This window comes from Sus scrofa, chromosome 13 (genome assembly GCF_000003025.6).
Source record: "Sus scrofa isolate TJ Tabasco breed Duroc chromosome 13, Sscrofa11.1, whole genome shotgun sequence".
NCBI classification, from domain to species: Eukaryota; Metazoa; Chordata; class Mammalia; order Artiodactyla; family Suidae; genus Sus; species Sus scrofa.
The window spans coordinates 98,700,111-98,721,297 of NC_010455.5; positions in this window are offsets into that span (position 1 = coordinate 98,700,111).

Sequence of the window (21,187 nt, forward strand, 5' to 3'; positions counted from 1 at the left end):
TCTGGTTTATTCCTGAGTTCTTGATAAAATAAATAATCAAAAATAATTTAATTACACTTTTATTTATGTCAGCTATCTTCAAAATTAAAAATAAAGAAAAAATTAATATATTTTTAAGTTATCATTAAAACATCCTGTGTATACCTACTTAATTTCTAGAATTATTTAAGGATGTATATAAATATGTAAATCTGTGGGACAGCAGTCCATTAAATCAATTGCTACAGTGGTACAAATAATAATATCAAATCAATTTACCTTATTAAATGAAGAGATAAAGAATATTCCATTAGGAGTTCCCATCATGGCTCAGCGGAAACGAATCTGACTAGTATCCATGAGGGTGCAGGTTCTATTCCTGGCCTCACTCAGTGGGTTAAGAATCCAGTGTTGCCATGAGCTGCGGTCAGTGTTGCATGAGATACTCTTTTATACAGAGTGGCCAGACTGGAGGTTCTCACTGATTGGGGGCATTTAAAAGTCCTAAGTGAAGTGCAGAACTAGCCAGCTAAGTGCCTGTTGGAGGAGTGAGGAATTGGAGTAGTATGTAAATTGAATTTTATTTTAATCATATTATGGAAACTTCTTATAACTTTTTTCTCCCTAGGTGAATCTCTCTCTAAAATGAAGAGCCCATTGGTAAAATGAGCAATCATGTCTTAAAATAATCTGCATCATGAGTACAAGTTTCCACATTGAATTCATTTTAAGTAAGTGTTTAGGGTAAGGCATTATAGATGAATGATGGACAAAAAGAACAGTTTGAATGAGTGAAAAGTCTTCGATGAATTTTTTTTAAGATCCATTATTTTAAACTGCATGTAATAAGCAAATCAACAGTGTTGCATGATTGAGGCTCTTATATTACCTTTTTGATTAATAATCAGAATGATTTATTATTAGCATGTGCAAATCACATAAATGCTTTGAAAATATCTGACAGCCCTTAAAAAATGATTTCTGTAGTTAGGTTAACATTCTCTTTGTACTTTTATGTGCTCTGAGGATGTGCTCGAAATAAACATTTTTCAAAACGAATGAAGACATAACTCAGGCCTCAGGCAGGTTATCACAATTTCCAAATAAAGGTGTTTAAACCTGTAAGATTATGCTCTTCCTTTTAGTTTAATCCTTCCTGGATTCAGTGATTGTTTAAAAAAACCACAAAACCAAAACCTGTTAACAGAATACAGTGAATTATCAAACTTATCACCTTAAGTGTCCCTTTCGTATAATAAACTTTGACTTTATAATAAAAATTGCATGATCTGGTAGTTGCAGTTCGAACCTTGGGGAATGTGAGCTTTCCCAATTGCTATTTTAGAACATTAAAGTGGTTGTTAATTTGTCAAAGAGCACAGCCAGTGTGAGGGTGAGCAATCAATGTAAGAAATACTGTTCTTCACCCTCTTCACTTCCTGCAACCTTCCCTTAGCCCCTTTCAGTAGGTACAATAAATGTCAGATGTGGAAGAGGTAGAATTAAACCCATCCTTTTAACATTTATGACTAGGGTCAGGATTGGAGGTTTGGGGGCAGTGCTTATGGGATATAGTCATTTCTTCTCTTCCTCACCAAAGAACACTCAGTGAGTTATCCAGATTATTAGACTCTTTCTGTGACAAGTTTATTATTTACAGCCATCTTTCTTAAGGTTACCTGAGATGCTGTTTTTGCATGTGTTTTTTCTGTTGAGTTAAATAACACAGCTGTTACTTTTAATATGTAAAAAAAATTTGTCTCTTCATGGCAGAATGGTATTTTATAAACAAAACACTTCATCTTTAATTTACAGGTGTACCAGACCACACTCTTTGTCTTAAAAAAATATTCCAGCTTGGTTTATTTTTCTTTTCTGTGAAATCTGTTTTCTATTTTCTGTCTGTGCTGTCCCCCTACAGAACCTTTTTGTTCATATTTAGGCCTTGAAATAGGACTTGGCAGTATTATAAAATCAATGGATCCTCCACAAACATAATCCAAGTGGTCGAGATTGAGGGGTCAAGCTTTCCTCCTGGTTTCAGAAAAGCTGGTGAGGTCTGTGTGCTCCTTTCAACCTCCTGGATGCTTGCTTTTAAAATGGGTTTTCTCACTGCACTCTGACTTCTATACTTGCTGTATTAGTTTCCTAGGGCTGCTGTAACAAATTACTATAGGCGGTGCAGCTTAAAACAGCAGAAATTGGTTCTCTCACAGTTCTGGAGGTTAGAAGTCTGATCTCATGGTGTCATCAGGGTCATGCTTTTTGACAAGTCTCCAGGGAAGAATTGTTCCTGGCTGCTTCTAGCTTCTGGTGTTTTTCAGCAATTCTTGGGTTCCCTGTGTTAAAGATGCATTGCTTCAACCTCTGACTGTTACCACATGACATTCTCCCTGTGTGTCTTTGTTTTCACGTGGTTTTCTTTTCTCTGTACCTCTGTCCACGTTTCCCTCTTTTTATAAGGCCATCTGTCATTGGATTAGGGGCCACCCTAATTCAGTATGACCTCATCTTACCTTGATTACATCTACAAAGACCCTATTTCTAAACAAGGTCCCATACTGAGGTTCAGGATGGGCATGACTTTTGGGGGGACACTCTTCAACTTGCACATGTACAGAACTATTTTTTCCAGAGCATTTACGTGACCAAATATAATCAATTTTAGTCCAAGGTTTTTCTTTTGGTAAATGTTTCATATACATAGCATAATTTTCTTCTTTTGTCTTCTTTAAAGTTTTTTTTTTTTTTGAGATTTAACCTGTTTGCAGAAAAGTCCATAAATTGTAAGTTTTTACAGAATGACCACAGCCATGTTACTACCACTCAGATCAAAGAAATGGAGCATTACCAGCAATCCAGAAGCCTCCACTGTGCTGTTTCCCAGTCATTATTCCCCATTCATCCAGAATGACCTCCATTATGACTTCTATCAGCATAGATGAGTTTTGCTTGTTTTTGAAATTCATATGTATGTATTCTTTTATGTCTGGCTTTTTTGACCCACCTTTATGACTATGAGTATCATCCATGTTATGGTACATAGTTCCAGTTTGTTCATTCTCTTTGCCACACAATATTCCACACAAACATGGTGATTGTGCTGCTACATTTTTTCCTTTCTATTGTTGTTAGACATTTGAATTACTTTTTAAACAGTTTTTTGATTATGAATAATACCTAGTGAATATTTTTGAGCATGTCTTTGGATGCGCATATGTATGTGCCTGTGTTGGTACATGTTTAAGAGTAGAATTGTTAAATCACAGAGTATGTGTTTACTTAGTATTAGCAGATACTCTTAAAGTTTTCTAAAGTGGTGGCACTAGTTTACACTCATATCAACAGTGTATGAGAGTTTCAGTTGGTCTACATCTTTGCCAATACTTGAATTTAAAAAGATTTAGCCTTTTTGGTAAATATATAATGATATCTTATTGTGTTTTCAATTTGCATTTCTCTGTTAACTAATGATGTTGAACAACTTTTAATGTGCTAATTTGCCATTCATATGTCATTTTTTGTGTAGTGTCTTTTAAATTATTTTGCTCCTCATTTTATTGAATTTATCTATATTTTTATTATTAATTTATAATGGCATTTTACATACTCTGGATATTATTTCTCATCAGATGTATGTAGTTCAAAAATCTCCGAGGCTGTGTTAATGGTGTCTTTTGATTGAATATAAGTTCTTAACTTTCAGTTTATCAATCTTTCCCTTTATTTTGAGAGTTTTTTAATAACTTGAAGAAATCTTTGCTTGCCCCAAGGTCATGAAGATACTATCATATGTTATCTTCTAGAAGAGTTATTTTTTACCTTTTACATTTAGGCCTGCAATCCTTTAGAGTTGATTTATATGTCTATGTGAAATAGAAGTCAAGGTTGTTTTTTTCCCCTATGGATAGCTAATTGATCCAGCACCATTTATTGAAAAGATCATGCTTTCTCATTTTTATTGAAAATACAGTGATTGTATATGTGTGGGCGAGTTCCTGGACTTTCTACTCTATTGTATTTGTTTAACTTTGTGCCAATACTGTTTTTTTTTTTTTTTGTCTTTTTTTTAGGGCTGCACCCACAGCATATGGAGGTTCCCAGGCTAGAGATCTAATTAGAGCCATAGCCACTGGCCTACACCATAGCCACAGCAAGGCCAGATCCTCAACCCACTGCTCAATGCCAGGGATCGAACCCCACAACCTCATGGTTCCTAGTTGGGTTCCTTTCCACTGCACCATAATGGGAACTCCCACTATTTTGTTTTTATTGCTATAGTTTTATAATAAATCTTTATCTAGTAGTATAAAACTTCTAATTTGGATGTTCTTTTAAAATACTGGTGGCTGTACTTGGCTTTTTACATGCTATTATTTACATGCTATTGAATACATCAAGCAGGGTCCTGCCTTATTGGCCTTTGAAGTGACCATCTCCTTTACCTTGAATACTCTTCAGATTTCCTCATATTTAACTCCGTCACCTCCTTAAAGTCTTTGGTGGAATGTTACCTTCTCAAAGTTGCCTCTCTGGCCTTCCAATTTGATGATTAAATCTAACCCCATTTTTGTGCTTCAGCACTTACAATCTGTTTTACCCTGCTCCCATTTTTTTCCTACAACATATCAGCCTTTAACATCCTAGATACTATGCACTTACTTACTATGTTTAGAATCTGTTACCTCTTTATCACTAGAATGTAAACTCTCCAAGGGCAGGGTTTGTTGTCTGTTTTATCCACGGATGTATCCCCAGTGTGTAACTGGCACTGGCACTTGGTAGGTCCATAATAAATATTTGTTAAATGTATGTTAATCTGATGTAATTCTTTTAAGTAAGGTGCTTTCACTATTATCAAACATCATATGGTAAAGCCCAAACTCTTCACAAAGCAGAATACATTCTTCATGAGCTCCTCCTCTTTCTTTTGTCCACCTTTTTAACCTTTCCATCTCTGTTTCTTGAATCCTACCCATACTTAACTAGTAATTCCTTAAACATTACTGGCTTTCTTACATTTCCTGGCATCATCTTTGGCAGCACCCATTGCTTTGTAATCACTTTCAGGCATTAAAACAATTTAATATTCAGTTGTGAACAACAAACTTTATTGTCTAATTCATTGTCAAGTTTCATCCCCTTCCCTTGCTAAGGACATCGGGTCGGGGACCTAGAGTGGAGAAGGCAGTGTGGTTTACTATATCATTCTCTGTCCTTCTCCTACCTGTGCTTCTATTCTCTCCCTAGTGCAGTGAAGAAGGAAAGAGAAAGGGTCATCAGTTGAGGATGTAATCTAGCTGTTGGTGACTTCTCTGAGGCAGATGACCACATGCATGTCATCCCCCTCCCCCCACCCCATCCAAGAGCTCTGAGATGCACTGAAGGCTGATGTGGATAACATCTGCCCCACTGATTTCCAGCAGGGGCACTCACTTGGCGCCTTTCTGCCGAGATATTCCCATATTGGCAAAATTTTCTTGGGCAGGATTCTTTTAAGATATCTTAAAAGAGATGCTGGGTGTAAATCTCATCTACACAAAGACAGACCTGCCATCTAAGGCATAATTGTCAATATAGTTTATTTTTACTGCTATTCTTCTTATCCTGAACCATGATGAAATGAGGTAGAGTCTAAGGAATGATTTGAATCTATGGACTTAACGGAGTAGTGGAAATAGCCTTAGGTGAGACTCAAAAGTGACCTCTGGCTAGATACAAGTTTCAAACCTTGGTCATCTTCTTAATGTTCGGATTAACAAGTAAGTATATAAATAGTCATTCTACCACTAATTAGCTTGTAAAGTAACAGTTACTTGATCTCTGTAGGATTCAGATTCATCATCTATAAAATGATACGATTGAATTTTTAAGTTAACATTTAGCTTTAGTGGCCTTTGATTTCCTTCAATTCTCTCTCTATTTCTTGGATGAGCCATGCAGATTGGGCTTTGCAAGGTTAAGTGCTTTTGTTTTACTCCTTCTACAATATGGCAGTTCTAGCACTCTGAACATTTTTTGTTTGTTTTTCCTTCCTTCCTTCCTCTCTTCCTTCCTTTTTAGGGCTGTACCCATGGCATATTGAAGTTCCTGGGCTTAGGGGTTTAATTGAAGTTGCAGCTTTCTGGCCTATACCATAGCACTGCCAGTTTTGAGCTGTGTCTGTAACCTAAAATGCAGTTCACGGCAACCTAGGATCCTTAACTCACTGAGTGAAGCCAGGGATCAAATCTGCATCCTCATGGGTAATAGTTGGGTTTGTTACTACTGAGCTACAGTGGGAACTCCTGAAACACCGATTTGGAAATTTACATTAAATTACTAATACCATTTGTGGAGAGTAAGTTAAGACATAGTGGGGAAACCTTGGAGTTCCCATTGTGGCTTAGCAGAAATGAATCTGACCAGTATCCATGAAGATACAGGTTTGGTTCCTGGCTTCGCTCAGTGGGTTAAGGATCTGGTGTTGCCGTGAGCTGTGGTGTAGGTTGCAGACAAGGCTCTGATCTGACGTTGCTGTGGCTGTAGCATAGGCCAGCGGCTACAGCTCTGATTCTACCCCTAGCCTGGGACCCTCCATATGCTATGGGTTCAGCCCTAAAAAGACAAAAAAAAAAAAAAAAAAAAAAAAAAAGAAAAAAAGCATGAGGACTTCAAATAGGTAGAAGTGCATCCTTTTCTCTGCTAGTGACAGGGTGGCCAATAGCAATGAAGAGAGTGGCGTGGCAATGTGTGCCAGGCTTGCTTGCCATGGGTCTTGGAAGACAGAGCCTATTCACTAGAAGGGGGTGATATATCTTCCTGACAAAACTCCTGCCAGGAGAGAATGTACATAACTCAGCCCAGAGCCTTTCTATGAGCTCTGCCAAATCCGACAGGCAGGTAACAAAACACTGAAAAGGAAGTAATGTCAGTCCAGCCTAGCAATGGCCAATACTGCACCTTAATTACGCTACCTAGTGACAAAAGCTATTTATCAAGCTTGAAATAAAGTGGTTTTAAAGTCAGAAATTTATGTGCCAGCCAGTCAGAGGTTGTAATTTTGGGGGCATTGGTTTAAAGGGACATAAACTAAAATGAAAACCAATTGGAGAGCTAAGCCCCTTTACATACACACAACAGCTCCATTGGTGTTGTCTTTGATCCTTTCTGACTTCCCCACCATGCCCTTGCACATGTTTCTAGTCAAGTACAACACATCATTTAAGCCAAGATCCCATTCTGGAGCTAAAAAGAAAACATCAGTCTTAATTCCTTTATTCCATTTATTCACCAAACATTTATTGTATTAAATGAGTATAGTTGAAAAGAAGGCTGAGGAGATACGGAAGAATCAGTTCATTTATTCCACAAATATATATTGACCATCCATTGATTTCTGAGAGGAAAGTACTGATTCTGGTCTTAGATAATCCCTGTAAATCCTGACTTCCCTTCAAGACCCTAGCGAGCATGGGTTGTACAATGTGACTTTTAAGCACAAAGCTGAGCATATTGCCTTCCAGAAAGAGGGCCTCTCTTGTTGGTACTTCTCATGTTGCTAGACTAGTACTTGGGAACACTAGGCTCACAGATGCCTCAGACACATGACTGGGTGGCTTTTCTACTCCTCAGGTGGGGGGAAGGTGAGATACCATGGAGCCAGGTATTGCCTTCTTACCATACATTTGGCTGGAGTGGAACTGTCTTGGGCATGATGAAGTGTTCAAAGGAGCCACCCAAGGCAACTCAGATGAGCAGCAAGTGGCAGGGAGGACAGAAGCAGATGCAGCAGAAGAGAAGAGAAGGACAAAGCACTTGCTGTAGGCTTGAGGGAGCAATTTTTTCCCTCAAAAAACCCAATGTGATATCTGATGTCTATATTCTTTCTCAGGTAGATCTGTTAAAAATTCCATTAAACATAACCTAGCAATTCCATTTCTGGGAATTTATCCAAAGAAGGGAAAATACTACAAAAGTTATCTGCACCTCCATGTTCATTGCAGCATTGTTTACAATAGCCAAGGCATGTAAGCACCCTAAGTGTCCATCGATGGATGAATGAATAAAGAACATGTGGCATACACACATATACACACACACAAAATGACAATAATTCAGCTGGAAAAGGAAGTCTTGCCATTTGCAGAAACATAGATGGACCTTGAAGGCATTACGCTGAGTGATATAAGTTAGAGAAAGACAAATACTGAATAATCTCTCTTATATGTGGAATCTAAGAAAACAAAAAGCGGAAAAGCTCCTGAAATCATAGATACAGAGAATAGGTTGGTGGTTGCCAGAGTCACGGGGATGGGGAAATGGGTGAAGGTAGTCAAAAGGTGCAGACTTTCAGTTATAAAATAAATAAATCATGGAATGTAATGTGCAACATAATGGCTGTAGTTAATAGTACTGTATATTTGAAAGTTGTTAGGAGAGTAAATCTTAAAAGTTCTCATCACAAGAAAAAAATTGTAACTGTGTGATGATGGATGTTAACTAGACTTATTGTGGCAATCATTTTGCAATATATATAAATACCAAACCATTATATTGTACACTCAGAACTGATATAATGTCAATTATTTCTCAGTAAAAATCCCATTAAACTTATAAAGCATAAGAACTATAATACTTCAGAACTTATAAGGCTGCTTGGGTTTCTGTGAACTGAACTGTGTGTTTACTTACCAGTATTATCATTAAATTAGCCACCATTAATTATTTTACCATAAAAATATCAAAAAAGAGTTCCCATGGTAGTGCAGCAGTAACAAACCCTACTAGTATCCACTAGGATTTGGATTCAATTCCTGGCCTTGCTTGGTGGGTTAAGGATCCAGCGTTGCTGCTAGCTATGGTGCAGGTCACAGATGCGGTTTGGATCTGGCATTGCTGTGGTTGTAGCATAGGCTGGCAGTTGCAGCTCAGATTTGACCCCTAGCCTGGGGACTTCCATGTGCCACTGGTATGGCCCTAAAAAGAAAAAAAAAATCAAAAAGTATGCTAAAGAGTGTAAAATATGAAAAATTTCCCCTTATCTGTTCCCACCAATCCTACTTGAGTATCCTGCTGCTAACAGTTTATGTATCTCCTAGATATATTATATATATATATATATATATATGTATATATACACACACACATATATAATACATATATGTATATAATATATGTAATGTAGCTACAGATTCTATAGGCATCATGGAGATGCTAGCATTTGAAGTGCCACTAAAGGAGGTGAGGAAGGGAGCCAGGTGGCTATCTGGAGGCATGCTGGGGAGTCGGCCAGGCCAAGGGACCAGCAAGTGCAGAGTCGTGGGATGGGATTGTGCCCGGTGCATTTGAGGAACAGCAAAGAGGCCATGGAATTGAAGTGGAGGTGGAGTAGGGTGGAGAATACACTACACTTGGTAGGTTTTGGCAGGGACTTGGGCATTTACTCTGAATTAAATGAGCTCCATGAGCAGAGGCATGACATGTCCTCACTTAAAGGGAGAATTGTTTGGAGGCACTTGTGTAATAATCCAGGTGAGAGATGGCGGTAGCATGAACCTTGATGGTGGTGGAGTAGAAAAATTGTTGAATCCCAGGCATATTTTAGAGAAATGGCTAACTAATATGATTTGTTGTTCATTTGCTTGTGGGGTGTGAGTGAATGAGCACATAGGGCAAATTTAAGATTTGGTGACTGAACATTTGGAAGGACAGGGTTTTTTATTTGTTTGTTTTGTTTTGTTTTGGCCATGCCAGTGGCGTGTAGAAGTTTCTGGACCAGGAATCGAACCTGTGCTACAGTAGCTACCAAGCTGCTGAAGTGACCACACTGGGTCCTTAACCGACTGTGCCACAAGGGAACTCCATGGACGGGGTTTTAAGTAAATGGTGGGACCAGTATTCAGAACCAAGTCTGCTGGGCTGCAGGGCTATGCTCCTTCCTCCACATCTTCCCTCCTGGGGACCACATAGCCATCCATAACAATGTGCTGTGGTAAAATTCTGTGCTCCAAGGAAAAGAACACAATTTCAGAATATTGCCTTTTATTAAGCTGGGGACTTTTTAGTCCAAATCAATTATAGTGTCTGAGAGCATGTTAAGGGGCCATCTCTGGTATTTAAAAGGTGCTTATTAGAACACAGTCAATTCATCCCTAGAACTCTGAACTCAGTTGTTGGGAATGTCTGCAGTGGACCATTAATCTAGACTCCTATATTTCTGCTTTGTGTGACCACACTTTTTGTGCCCTGAGTTTTGCTGTGCTTTCTTGTCTGTCGACTGCTGTCTGTGTCTTATAATGAAAACACAGTGAAGATAAATGTGCTATTTATAATTTTCTTCCTGGAGCCATTTCAATTAAAAGTTAATTAAATGTCTTCACATCATAATTTTAAAGTATTCTTTCAGTAATAGTGAGACAGTGTGAGAGCTGTAAAAATCCCCAAGTCTAAAATAAACTTATGCAAATACCCTTTCAAAATGCCACTTTAAGGGTAGACAGCATTACTTAAACATGATTAGTACTTTTGTCTCTTTATTAATTTTATTAATTAAAGTATTGAAAGGATGGGTTTGTGATTAGGAGTGTTCAGTTGAGGCATTCTTCAGGTGTTACAGGATGGGAGTGGGTGGTTGACCCTCATGCAGCTCTCTTTGCCTTAGAGCTGTGCTTCTCATGTTGTTGTGGCTCCAGGGAAATACCTAGATTGCCAAGGAGGAACACAGGCTTTTTGCATTTTTATGAAGTTTCCCATGTGATTCTGATACCCACCAGAGTGTGAAAACCACTACTTCAGAGCATCAAGCTACTTTACTGTTGCAGGTCAGTGATTCTGCATTAAAAAAATTATTTTAAAAATTGAAAAAAATTTTTTATTAAAGTATAGTTGATTTATAATGCTGCTTTAATTTCTGCTCTACAGCAAAGTGACCCAGCCATCCATATACATACATTCTTTTTTTTTTATATGATCTTCCATCATGTTCTAACTCAAGAAATTGGACCTTGTTCCCTATGCTATACAGTTGGACCCTATTACTTAGCCATTCTAAATGTAATAGTTTGCATATATTAACACCAAACTATCAGTCCATCCCACTTCCTCCCCCTTCCCTTTGGTAACCACAAGTCTGCTCTTCATGTCTGTGATCTGTTTCTGTTTTGTATATAAGTTCATTTGTGCCATATTTTAGATTCCACATATAAGTGATATTGTATGGTATTTGTCTTTCTCTTTCTGACTGACTTCACTTAGTATAAGAATCTTTAGTTGTAGCCATGTTGCTGCGAGGGGGCAAATCTGCTGTGCGCTGCCTAAGGCTGCTCAGGTGCTTTAGGTGTGATATCTTTTTTTTTTTTTTTTTTTTTGTCTTTTTGCTATTTCTTGGGCCGCTCCCACAGCATATGGAAGTTCCCAGGCTAGGGGTCAAATCGGAGCTGCAGCCTCCGGCCTACAGCAATGGGGGATCTGAGCCGCGTCTGCAACCTACACCGCAGCTCATGGCAATGCCGGATCGTCAACTCACTGAGCAAGGGCAGGACTGAACCCGCCCTCATGGTTCCTAGTCATATTCGTTAACCACTGCACCACGACGGGAACTCCCTAGGTGTGATATCTTATTCCCTGCATTCCATGAGGGTGGGAGTATCAATTACGAAGCGACCAACATTGACGGGGGCCCCCAGAACTTCATGCCTAGTTCCCTCATACACCCTTTCTTTTGAGAATGAGCTGTGGAATTCTGGAGTTCTGTTGATAAGAGCTCAGATATGTGGATATGTAGGTGATACACTGGCTTGTGTCAGTGCAGTTTTCTCATTTCCCTGCTAAATGCATCTCCTACTGTGGTAGCTCCCAAGTCTTCTTTTCTGCCAAGGATCCCATGATGGCTATAAGTGGCAGGGGCCTGTATAGACCAACTCAGGCCGGAGTCTCCCCAAATCCAAGGTGGTGGGGGATGCTAATCGATAGTCAGGGAGGATGGAGTTTTTGCAGGGTTTGGGCCTTTTAGGTCCATGTCTCATTTCCACCATGGGTGCAAAAGATACTCTTGCGTTTCTCAGTAATAGCAGCTGTTAGTGAGTGCTAAGTACTGTTCCAAGTGCTTTATATGTTATCTCTTAATTAATCCTCACAAATTCCACTGAGAGTTTATTATTTTCCCCATCTTAAGGAGAAGGAAATGGGAGTACAGAGAACTTGTTCACAACCACCCCAGCTAGTTGTGGGAGCTAGATTCAAATGCAGGCTGTCTGGATCCAGAGTTTATCATTTTAACTCTTATGCTCTGCTGTCACCCACTCTAGCAGGATTTATGCTCTCCCCTTCCATTATGCTGGCCTAGGAATCATCAATGGGGGTGACATAGAGATGGATGCTCCAAGGACAGCCCTGCAGAGAATTGAAGAGTCTGGTGGCAGGCAAGACAACTGGGAGCTCCTGGGGGCCTTCCCTCACCTGAGGAACCAGAGCTGGGCTTTCTAGAGGTGGTGGTGGGTGCATGCAGGGAGCATTCGGGGGGGAAGGTTGAACTTGCTCCTTTCAGGTAGGAGCCATTCTCATTGGCAGTGCCATGGCATACCTATCATTGAGTGTTTTGAATCTTGCTCCTGGGTGTATATTCCTCCCTGAGAGCCATGGCTGGCTTGGTGATATGCTCTTTGAATTACCATGGACTGTCTTCAAGGCCAGGAGAAGGAAGGGACCACTTGTTCACTAGGACTTTTCAGATGCTGCTGGCAAGTAGCAAACTGTAGGCCACTAGGAAGCCCCTAGGTTATGGGGGGGGAATAGGTGGAGCCCAACGGAGGTGTGGTAAATAGGGTGAGTACTATGATCTAGGACAGGATTTCTAAAATTTGAATAATATAAGGGTTCTTTTTCTGGGAAAATATTACAGCATATCTCCAGTGTTCAAGGAAATTAGTCTTATTATAGTGTTACTTAAAATACGTTCAGACAGAAAACTAATTATAAATTCCTCATATTTCCAGTTGTTGTGCAACTATAAAATTGAAACAATTTAGCAAAACCAAATAGAAACAAAATTATAATAACAATAATATTGCAGTTAGCAGCACTGATTTAAAGTGATGGACATTGTTTTTTGCTGAAATAGCTATAACTGATTCTATGTATGCAGCATTGACACTTATAGGTTCTGTGGACATTGTGGCCTCCCCTTCATGTGTCATGGGATGACCCAGTTATCTGTTATCCAGGAACATGTGTCTAGAGGAGAAACCTGGCTTTGGTTTGTACTGGGGCCTTGATATCCTCTGGCCCTCACTGGGTGCAGAGACGTTATTGGCCTCTGCCCAACTTATTGGTGCCAACATAATCACAGTACCAAGCTTAAATATCAGTGCTGTATGGCACTTTTTGGTGATCAAGTGATTGATTATACAGATGATAAAGACTATACTCATTTTGATTTTGTTGAGGTGATTTGGGATTGTACTACACTGAAATGTAAGCTCTCTCAAAAGCAGGGGCTTTGTTTTGCACTGTGCCATACTCTTGCTGAGAATAGTGCCAAGAACAGCTCTGTCCAATAGCAAAGTAATGCAGCCTGTAAATATGAGCCACACGTGTTGTAATTTAATATTTTCTAGTAACCACACTTAAAGTGAAAAGGAACAAGTGAAATTAACTTCAATAATATATTTTATTTAACCCAGTATATTTAAAATATGATCATTTCAACATGTAATCAATATGAAAATTACTAATGCAAGAATTTTATATTTGCTTTTTGTGCTAAGTCTTCAATATATGTGTATATTTTACATTTATGGCACATCTCAATTTAGACTAGCAGCATTTTGAATGCTCAGTGATCTCAAGTAACTAGAGGCTACTGTCTTGGACAGTGCTGGTATGGAAGATAATAGGTGCTAAATAAGATGGGGTTAAGATGGTGGAATAGAAGGACAGGGGCTCAACTTCTCTCTTAAAAACAACAAAATTTAAAACCAAATACTGAGCAATCTTCAGCCAAATGGACCGGAAACTTTCAAAAAGATATCCTACTCCAGAAGACAAAGAGGAGGCCACATCAAGAAGTAGGAGGGGCAATTACATGATATAAGCAACCCCATACATCCCGAGTCAGAAACCCCGCAGACTGGAAAGTAACTGTTTCACAGAGACTCACCTACAGGAGTGAGAGTTCTGAGCCCCACATCAAACTCCCATGTGTGGGGAATCTGACACTGGGAGAAAGAGCCCCCGGAGCATCAGGCATTGAAGGCTACTGAGGCTTGTGCACAGGAGCTCCACGGAACTGGGGGAAACAGAGACCCCATTCTTAAAAGGTGCACACAGATTTTCAAGTGCACTGGGTCCCAGGGCAAAGCAAAGTCTCCATAGAAATCTGGGTCAAACCTGACTACAGTTCTTGGAGGACCTCCTGGGAAAACGGAGTGAATGTGGCTTGTTGTGGGGGAAGGGCGTTGGAAGCAAAGCTCTTGGGAATATTCATCAGTGTGCCATTCTCTGGAGGTGGCCATTTTGGGAAAATCTGGCCCCACCTATCAGCACTGAAAAGCTCCAGGCCAAACAACAATCCAGGTGGGTTCACAGCACAGCCCCTCAGTAAACAATCTGCCTAAAGAGCCCCTAGGCACACAGCTGCTTCTAATCTCATCCAGAGACAAAGCCCCACCCACCAGAAGAGATAGGAATCAGCACCACCCACCAGTGGGCAGGCACCAGTCCCTCCTATCAGGAAGCCTACAGTAAGCCCCCCATACCAACTTCAGCCACAAGGGGTCAGACACCAGAAGTAAGAGAGGCTACAACTCTATTGTCTGCAGAAAGGTCAGACACCAAAAACCTATAAAAATGAAAAGACAGAGAACTGTAACTCAGATGAGGGAGCAAGAAAAAACCCCAGAAAAACAACTAAGTGATCAGCAGATTCTTGGCCTCCAGGAAAAAGACTTTTTAGACTGTTGATGTTGAAGATGATGCAAGTCATTGGAAATAAACTGGAGGCAAAGATGGATAACTTACAGGAAATACTGAGCAAAGAGTAACAAGATATAAAACTTAAACAAGAAGAGATGCAAAATACAATAACTGAAATAAAAAATTCACTAGAAGCAGCCAACAGCAGAATACAGGAGGCAGAAGAATGAATAAGCGAGGTGGAAGACAGATTAGTAGAAATCACGAATGTGGAACAGAAGAGAGAAAAAAGATTGAAAAGAAATTAAGAGAGTCTCAGAGAATTCTGGGACAATGTGAAACGCATCAACATCCATATTATAGGGGTGCTAGAAGGTAGAGAGAGAGAGTAAAGGACAGAAAAAATATTCAAAGAGATAATAGCCAAAACCTTCCCTAATATGGGAAAAGAACCACTCACTCAAATCCAGGAAGCATAACGAGTACCATATAAAATAAACCCAAGGAGGAACACCCCAAGACACATATTAATCAAACTGACCAAAATTAAAGACAAAGAGAAAATATTGAAAGCATCTAGGGAAAAAAAAAAAAAGCAAATGACATACAAGGGAACCCCAATAAGGTTATTGGCAGATTTCTCAGCAGAAACTCTGTAGGCCAGAAGGGAGTGGCATGATATACTTAATGTGATGAAAGGAAAAAACCTCCAACCAAGATTATTTACCCAGCAAGGCTCTCATTTAGATTTGAAGGAGAAATCAAAAGCTTGACAGATAAGCAAAAGCTGAGAGAATTCAGCAACACTAAACCAGCTTTACAAAAATACTAAAGGAACTTCTCTAGGCAGAAAAGAAAAGGCCACAACCAGAAACAAAAATACCACATATGACAAGGCTCACCAGTAAATATATATATACAGTAAAGACATGAAATCATCCATTCACAATTATGCCACCAAAATCAGAAATTGTGAGAAGAGGTACAAATGCAGGACACTGGAGATGCACTTGAAATTAAGAGACCAACAACTTACAACAGAAGCAAATAAGAAATACCAACTCAAATACAACTCTAAAGATAGTCATCAAACCAGAAGAGGAGAGAACGAGAGAAGAAGGGAAAAGAAAAAGAGCAACAGAACAAATCCAAAGCAATTAATAAAATGGCAATAAGAACATACATATCAATAATTACCTTAAATGTTTATGGACTAAATGCCCCAACTAAAAGACATAGACTGGATGAATGGATTAAAAAATGGGACCCATATATATGCTATCTTCAAGAGACCCACTTCACTTCTAGAGGCACATACAAATTGAAAGTGAGAGGATGGAAGAAAATATTCCTTGCAAACGAGAATCAAAAGAAAGCTGGAGTAGCAATACTCATATCAGACAAAATAGACTTTAAAATGAAGGATATTTTAAGGGACAAGGAAGGTCACTACCCAATGATCAAAGGATCAATGCAAGAAGAAGATATAACAATTTTAAATATCTATGCACCCAACATAGGTTCACCACAATATATGAGGCAACTGCTAACAACCTTAAAAGGAAAAATCGACAGTAACATAATCATAGTGGGGGACTTTAACACCCCACTTACAGCAATGGACAGATTATCCAGACAGAAAATCAATAAAGAAACACAGGCCCTGAATGAAGCATTAAACCAGATGGACTTAATAGATATTTATTAAAAGCAACAGAATACACATACTTCTCAAGTGCACATGGAACATTCTCTAAGATAGATCACATCCTGGGCTACAAATCCAACCTTGGTAACTTTAAAAAAATTGAAATCATATCAACCATCTATTCTGAGCTCAATGCTATACAGCTGGAAATCAACAAGAAAAAATCTGCAAAAACACAAACACATGAAGACTAAACAACATGCTACTAAACAACTAATGGATCACTGAAGAAATCAAGGAGGAAATTAAAAAATACCTAGAAGCCAATGACAACAAAGATACAACACTCCAAAACCTATGGGAGGCAGCAAAAGCCGTTCTAAGAGGAAAGTTGATAGCAATACAAGCTTACCTCAGAAAATAAGAAAAAGCTCAAATAAACAAGATAACTTTACAGCTAAAGCAGCTCGAAAGAGAAGAAAAGACAAGACCTAAAGTTAGTTAGAAGGAAAGAAATGATAAAGATCAGAGCAGAAATCAAGGAAATAGAAATGCAGAAAACCATAGAAAAGATCAATGAAACGAAAAAAGCTGGTTCTTTGAAAAGATCAACAAAATTGATAAACCCTTAGCCAGACTTATGGAGAAAAAAAAGAGAGAGGACTCAAATCAATAAAATTAGAAATTCATTGCTGTGGCTGTGGCATAGGGTGGCAGCTTTAGCTCCAATTGGACCCCTAGCCTGGGAACCTCCATATGCCAGGGGTGTGGCCCTAAAAAAACAAAACAAAACCAAACAAAAAGACAAAAAGTAAAATAAAATTAGAAATGAAAAAAGGGAAGTAACAGCAGACATCACAGAAATACAGAGGATCATAAGAGACTACTATATGCAACTATACGCCAATAAAATGGAAAACCTAGAGGAAATGGACAAATTCTTGGAAAAGTGCAATCTTCCAAGATTAAACCAAGATGAAATAGAAAAGATGAACAGACCAATCACAAGTACTGAAAGTGGAACTGTAATAAAAAAAAAAACTTATAATAAACAAAAGTCCAGGACCAGATGTCTTCACAGGCGAATTCTATCAAGCATTTAGAGAAGAGCTAACACCTATCCTTCTGAAACTATTCCAAAAAATTGCAGAGGAAGGGACACTCCCAAACTCATTCTATAAGGCCACCATCACCCTGGTACCAAAACCAGACAAAGACCACAAAAAAGAAAACTACAGGCCAATTTCATTGATGAACGTAGATGCAAAAATCCTCAAAAAAATACTAGCAAATCACATCCAACAATACAATAAAAGAATTGTACATCATGATCAAGTCAGATTTATTTCAGAGATGCAAGGATTCTTCAATATCTGCAAATCAATCAGTGTGATATTCCACATTAACAAACTGAAGAATAAAAAACATATGATCCTCTCAATAGATGCAGAAAAAGCCTTTGGCAAAATTGAAAACCCATTTCTGATATAAACCCTTCAGAAAGTGGGCATAGAGGGAACCTACCTCAACATGATAAAGGCCATATATGACAAACTCACAGCTAACATTGTTCTCAATGGTGAAAAGATCAGGAACAAGACAGGGATGTCTGCTCTCACCACTACTATTCAACATAATTTTGGAAGTCCTAGCCACAGCAATCAGGGAGGTAATAGAAGGAAAAGGAATCCAAACTGTAAAGGAAGAAGTAAAACTATCACTATTTGCAGATGACATGATACTATACCTAGAGAATCCTAAAGACTCTACCAGAAAACTGTTAGGGCTCATCCACGAATTTGGCAGAGTCGCAGGATACAAAGTTAATACACAGAAGTTGACTGCATTTCTATATACTAACAATGAACAATCAGAAAAATAAATCAGGGAAGCAATCCCATTTACCATTGCATCCAAAAGAATAAAATACCTAGGAGTAAACCTACCTAAAGAGACAAAAGACCTATATTCTGAAAACTATAAGACACTGATGAAAGAAATCAAAGATGACACAAATAGATGGAAAGACATACCATGCTCTTGGATTGGAAGAGTTAATATTATCAAAATGACTATACTTCCTAAGGCAATCTACAGATTCAATGCAATCCCTATCAAATTACCAAGGACATTCTCCCCAGAACTTGAACAAAAGATTTTAAAGTTTGTTTGGAAGCACAAAAGACCCCGAATAGCCAAAGACATCCTGAAAAAGAAAAATGGAGCTGGAGGAATCAGGCTCCCTGGCTTCAGACTATACTACAAAGCAACAGTCATCAAACCCATATGGTACTGGCACAAAGACAGAAATCTAGATCAGTAGAACAGGATATAAAGCCCAGAATTAAACCCACACACCTACAGCCAACTAATCTATGACAAATGAGGCAATAATACACACTGGATAAAAGACAGCCCCCTCAGTGCTGGGAAAACTGGACAGCCACATGTAAAAGAATATTAGAACACTCCCTAACACCATACACAAAAATAAACTCAAAATGGATTAAAGACCTAGATATAAGACCAGATACTATAACACTCTTAGAGGAAAACATAGGCCAAACACTCTCTGGCATAAATGACAGCAACATCTTCTCAGATCCACCTCTTAGAGTAATGGCAGTAAAAACAAAAATAAACAAATGGGACTTAATTAAACTTAAAAGTTTCTGCACAGCAAAGGGAAACCCTAAACAAAATGAAGAGACAACCCATATAATGGGAAAAAAATTTTTTGCAAATGAATCAACTGACAAGAGATTAATCTTCAAAATTTATAAACACTTCCTACAGCTCAATACCAAACAAACAGACAACCCCATCAAAAAATGGGCACAAGATCGAAACAGACAGTTCTCCAAAGAAGACATACGGATGGCCAAAAAACATATGAGAAGATGTTCAACATCACTCATCGTTGGAGAAATGCAGATCAAAACCACTATGAGGTACCACCTTATACCAGTCAGAATGGCTATCATCAGAAAGTCTACAAACAATAAGTGCTGGAGAGGGTGTGGAGAAAAAGGAACCCTATTACACTGTTGGTGGGTTTGTAAATTGGTGCAACCACTGTGGAAAATAATATGGGAATTCTTTAGAAAACTAAAAATAGAATACCATTTGATCCAGCAATCCCACTCCTGGGCATTTATCCAGAGAAAACCATGACTTGATAAGGTGCATGTACTCCAATGTTCATTGCAGCACTATTTGCAAGAGCGAAGACATGGAAACAACCTAAATGTCCCATCAATAGAGGAGTGGATCAAGAAGAGGTGGTAGATATACACAATGGAATATTACTCAGCCATTAAAAGGAACAAAATACCGGCATTTTTAGCAACATGGATGGACCTAGAAATTATCGTGCTGAATGATGTCAGTCAGACAATGAGACACCAACATCAAATTCTTTCACTGACATGTGGAATCTGACGTGGAATCTGTATCTTTGCAGAACAGATACTTACTCACAGACTTTGAAAAACTTATAGTCTCTAAAGGAGACAGTTTGGGGGGTGGGGGGATGCACTGGTGTTGTGGGTTGGAAATCCTATAAAATTGGATTGTGATGATCATTGTACAACTATAAATATAATAAATTCACTGAGTTAAAAAAAAAATTAAAATAAAGACACTTTTGGCTACCCACCCCCACAAGAAAAACTTATGTACCTTCCATCTTAGTCAGGAAATGGAGGATGCCTAACACTCAGAAAGTTTATTATTTTTGTTAAAACCATCAATTATCTTTAATCGATATTTTTAAAATATGAAAAAATATTTTAATTTTTATTTTATATTTGAGTATTGTTGATTTATAATGTGTTATTTTCAGGTGTATAGCAAAGTGATTCAGTTATACATACATACCTATATGTAATATATATTATATATATATTGTTTTTTCAAATTCTTTTCACATATAGGTTATTATAGAATATTGAATATAATTCCCTGTGCTATACAGTAGTAGGTACTTGTTGCTACTCTAATTTATAGATAGTAGTATGTATATGTTAATCCCAAACTCCTAATTCTGCCCCTGCAGTTTAGCCTCTCTCCTTTAGTAACCCTAAGATTTTTTTCAGTCTGTGAGTCTGCTTTTGTCTTGTAAATAAGTTCATTTGTATTTATTTTGTTTTGCTTACCTATCTATTTACCATTTCTACAGTTCTTAATTATTTGTATAGATCCAGATTTCCATTGGGTATTCTCTTTGTGCCTCAGGGAATGCCTTTAACATTCCCGAAGTGCGGAAGTGATCAATTCTTTCAGGTCCTGTATTTCTTTTTCTTTTTTTTATTTTAGTTTTTTAATTTTTTTTTCTGCCTTTTCTAGGGCTGCTCCCCCACATATGGAGGTTCCCAGGCTAGGGGTCTAATCAGAGCTGTAGCCCTTGGCCTACACCAGAGCCACAGCAGCACCAGATTTGAGCCATGTCTTGGATCTACACCACAGCTCACTGCAATACCAGATCCTTAACCCACTGAGCAAGGTTAGGGATTGAACCCTTAACCTCATGGTTCCTCGTCAGGTTCATTAACCATTGAGCCATGATGGGAACTCCCAGGTGCTGTATTTCAAAAAGAGTGTTTCACTGTTCTTTTGAAAATTATTTTTATAGGTATAAAATTCTAAGTTGACGATGTTTTATTTCTA